Below are 5,288 nucleotides of genomic sequence, written 5' to 3' on the forward strand. Positions count from 1 at the left end.
ATCCTTAAAACTATGTGAATAGTTAACAACTCCTAGAGACCGTATTTTCTTACTATAATCTTTAACAATTGTTTTCCAAAATAATTTCAAATGATTTCTTCTTTCCAATATCCAATTAACTTAAATGCCATATATTTACTTGGGAATATTCTGTTGAATTCTAACACTGAAGATACAATTGATCGTATGGGATTTTAATACCCAGGTATATGTTTTAAACTATAACTAGTTATTTTTATATTTCGTGTGTGTGTGTGTGTGTGTGTGTGTGTGTGTGTGTTTGTGTGTGTGTGATCATCCACGTGGGTAGATATTAGTTCTCTCCTACAATGGTGAGCATTAGACATTAAACTCAAATTGCTAGGCTGAGGCAACTGTCGTTACTGGCAGTAGGCATATTGCTAACCAAGAAATATAAAATGTGATGTTTTATTACTAATACAGAAATTTCTGTATCATAAATGTGTGTGGTTAGAGAGTTTCTAATTCTTTAGCTTGGAACTATAATAGAAATATCCAGAGAATTCCTCAGAGGAATCATAACACCTGACACCGGAAAAGAAGTACTTGTTAGGGTAACATGTTTGGGAAAGCTGGGTTTAAAATATTCTGTATAAAGAGCATTGCAACACAACACATTAGGATGCAGTCTTTCAGTGCTGAGATCTTTGTTGCATTATTTACTCTGCTATTGCCCTAAAATATAGTCTATCCCGGGACTGAATTTAAGAAGACCTAATTTGAATGATCACCACAAAAATTACTTTGAACACATCTAACCAACATCTACCAATGACCTTTCTAATAGTAAGACTAGGATATTTTAACAGAAAATAGCTACATGTTTGCAGGGGTGAATACGAAGGGTAATAAGAGCTCATTTATGAAGTGGTCTGATCTGGATATTCTTGTTTCTCTCTGTGCAGCATTAATTGGCTTCTCGACTCAAAGAACACTCAAGTTTCCAATTGCTATCACTCTCATGATGACCTCATGATCTTCTAGACGCTAAGTGAGATTTCTACATTAGCCTCTGAGGCCAAAAGCCTGGGAGCAAAGGTGGGAGGACATCTTCCTGAACCATGTCCAGAGCTGGAAGGCAAGCACTAGCTGGGTCTCAGAGTCTGTTATTTTAGAATAGACAGAGAATGAAAGACATAAAAATTCCATGATACATGTACATATATATATATATATATATATGTGCATTCCAGTATGAATATTCATAATTATAATAACTAAGATTCTTTTGGGAAGCTTTGTATAAACATTATCATATCATACTAGCTTTGATAAACAGCACCAAAATAAAAATATTCTTGACAAATATCCTAAAGCCTCAAGTAAGTTTTTTATTAATCTGTATTTTATGTACATGTTTTACATCGAGACTAGAATTATGAATAGATCTTACTGACCACAAACTTTAGGATAGGGACATATAAACAACATGAAAACTGTTGCACTGAGAATGGCAGGAAAGTTGTTCTAGGCCAATGTCATAGTTTCTCTCACTTACAAATTAAACTTTTGGTCAATACCCTTCGGCAAAGAACAGGAAATCATCCAAGTACGATCCAAGGATAATTCATTTTTGTTTTGTTTTGTTTTCAATCTCCCAAGTAAGTCTAACACTGGAAATTCAAATTAAATTTTAACTCTCAAGTTAAACTTAGATTTTGACACATTATAAAAGAATCAATTTTGATTTTTGACTTTGTCAGTAAATGGGGACAAACCAATTAAAAGGACAAGACAAAGATGAATGTCATGGGCAAGTGATTTTGGTTTTGTTTTGTTGTTTTGTTTTGTTTTGTTTTTCCTTCCAGTGTCTATTGGAAAAATATTTGAAATAGATCCCAAAGGAAGCAAAAGACTTAGATACTGATATTAGTTGGTTACATTTGTTAGGTGAAATGGTAGCGGGTAAAAAAAAAAAAAAAAGGAGAAAGAGGGACTATGAAGATGCATCAAAGAGCATAAATGCACTTGCCTGGAAAACCTGGACACCCAGTAAAGCTGAATTTGACCTCTAGAGCCTATGCGAAATGGATGGGAGACCAATTAAACTGCTCCCCCACTCTCTCTCTCTCTCACACACACACATTAAAAAAGAAACACTAAAGAAGATGAAACAAACCAAGTTTGGTAACATATTGAAAGATAAAAGGGGAATGAAGAATTTTTAAAAAGATAGAGAAAGCCATAGCAAGAAAAAAAAAATGAAACTACATTTGTTAATATAGCAGGCTCACTCGGACAGAAGTAAAGGTAAAAGCAACATCAGATGGGGTTGCTAACAGGTTGACACCTCCTGATCAGTGCCTCCAAACCTGACAATACTCTCCAAAGTTGAGGAACAGTAAAGATACTTGACTATGGGTATATAGGGAACAAAATGCAAGCCATATTTAGACTCTCAAAGTCATTCCCTATCTGAGAATTTGTCTATATGATCCTATATGATCTATATGTCAATATGATCACAGAGAAAAAGGAATAAATTGGGACTGGAGGAGAAAAAGAGGGCTGGGAAATAGAAACATATTTGAAAAGTGTGTTATTAGGTTATTAAGACATAAATATAGAATATGTTTTCTGCCAAGACATTTGTAAAGAGATCTGCAGTGAGACAGATGTAAAAGGAGGATTGGAGAAGATAATGGGGAAAGTCATTAAAAAAGAAAAAGAAAATACACAGAAAAAGAGAGATAGTCAAGATCAAATGATATGAAGCAAGAGGAGAATGAAAATTAAAGGATTAGTAAAACTGAAGTGACATTATAAAATTGAGAAGGTTGTAGTCATCTATCAAGGAATATATGCACATATGTGTATGAAACTACAACTAGTGAAAAAAAGAGGCTATAGATTTGAAAGAGAGAAATGCTAGATCTATGACATTGTTAGGATGGAGGAAAATGATGTCATTGTATTATAATACCAGAAAACAAAGAAAAATATTTTGACATATGATAAGTCTTAATGACAGCAATGAATTAAGGTAAGTTAATAAAACAGTAACCTTCTTCAAGTCAAATAAAAATAAATGGTAAGTAAAACATATTTCACACAAACATGCATATGTGTGCACTTTGAATTTTGATTTAAGGATTAGCCAGATATGTAAGTTTATTAGGAATTATGAAAAGATTGGGAGTCATTCTTGAAATGCATGTATTCAGAGGCCCACAAGCTATTTTAATAAAATACAGTGAGTTTTGCCGGAGATGAATGATAAGCCCTGGGAAAGACAACAGTGCAGAACAATTTATACCCTGCAGCAAGTTGCAAGAACACTTGGGCCAATTCTGAAGTCAAGGTTCTCAATGAAAAATAAAAAAATCAAAGTTCCTTGGCTGGAAAACTTACACTTTGGAATATACCTAAGATGCCTCGTACATGTAGAAAGGAACTCATTTCAGAGTATTTTCAATGTGACATCGTACACCACAGCTTCAAGATAAGAATGAGGGATACAAACACCTCTAGGCAAATAATTTAACCAGAGTAGCCTGAAGAGGTGATTCTGCCTGTGATTCCAGCATTGTAGATGCTAAAGAAGGAAAACGAAGAGATTATGGCCAGATTGGCCTACACACAGACGGTGTGCCTACAGATAAAGGGAAAAGAGGAGGATTCCGGGATTTCAACTAGCCACTGTAATATTTTCTCCAAGATATTTTGGCTGCAACAAACAAAACACTAGCATAAAAAAAAACCTGTACCACAAACAAATCAATATTCACTAAAAGGGAAGGCAAGAGCTTGTCTGCTTGCATAGCAGCCGTCCTCACGGCTTTTCTTTGTAGTAGACAACAGTATGCTTAAATGAAAAAGAAATACCCTGTGCTGTATACCCAGAACCAACGTTTTGACCAAAAAAATTCCTGCCAATAATAAAGTATTTATCATTATTTTATGCCATTAAGTGTTCACCGTAGGTTTCAAAGTAACTAAGAGCAGTTTGTATACCCGATATTTGTAAAAGGTGAAGCATTTTCCAGTTGAATTGGTTTCTCTTTTATGTTTAATCGCTAATTTTTGTGGCTGATATAAAAAAAAAAGGCCATATTGGCAGTCCTGGTTCCCACTGCATATAGTTGTGTGCAATTCATTATATATTTTCTAGACACACACACACACACACACACACACACACACATGAACACACATAAAGGGCTTGCTTAAAATATTTCTTAAAGGAGTGTGGGACTCAAGAAGTCTTTGACACTGTTTTTAATTATACACCAAACTTTAAATTTGTTGACTCAGGTCTTTGCCTCAGATGCACAATACCTCCTGGAATACAGCACTCTGCATAGGTAGAGTTACACCTGGGAATTCGGAGTGTCTTCTCTGTGGCACCAACTGGAGTGTTTAGTATGAATTTCCTGACATTGAGCATTTTACCTCTCAAAGCCTAAATGTTTATGTCTGTCTGGTTTACAATTTTATATTCAATATTTAGGTTTCTCTAAGTAGAATAATTTCATTTAAATGGAGAGGCTTTCACTCTTTCATTAAATACGCAAGGCTAAACTCTTAAACAGCCCCAGGATTCCACAGTCTATGTTAAATGTTGACAATATCAAGCTACACAAGCAAGCCATGCTTCTTTCACAAGGATTTGTAAGTAATAAGTAACAGTGATACATTTTGTGAGTACGTAAGTTAGAAATATAAACTTTAATGAAATTTTGTCAAGAGTATGCTTTGCTTCCAGAATTGAGAAAACCTCCCAGATATGATTGCTCTCAAAAACAAAGTGTTCACAGTGAGAAAGCCTTACCTAGATAAAGAAAATTAGGTAAAGATGATTTGATCAAGCATTGCAGGCTATGTTGCAAGTGGTGAAAGAAAAAAAAAAACTAGAAAAGATGAGGAAACGTCTTTTTATGAAGGCCCCTAATGAACCATTTTATTTTAGAACTTAAAATGTTGAAGAGGTAATGAATGGGTTTAGTCATTTAATGAATACGTGTAGAGGACGTCATGGAATGAATCTAGGCAGGGAATGCCAAGATCGGCTTTGTGATTTATATAAATCATTCTGGCCATAAATGTGCAAGACAAGAAAAAAAAAAGACAGTGCTGCTATGTTGCTGAGGCAGCCATACCTGGGCCTGATGGCACACTGAAAGGAACCGGGCAGTGGGAACAGAAAGAACTGATGAACTCACCAGCTGTGAATGACAGGATAGCGAGGGGCAAAGCATGGCCATCCGGATGAAGAAATTTCCATGAGAAAATTGGCTGACTCATTCTGTGGTCAATGAAATTTGGAA

The sequence above is a fragment of the Acomys minous genome (genome assembly GCF_964271855.1).
Source record: "Acomys minous genome assembly, chromosome: 15".
Lineage (NCBI taxonomy): Eukaryota > Metazoa > Chordata > Mammalia > Rodentia > Muridae > Acomys > Acomys minous.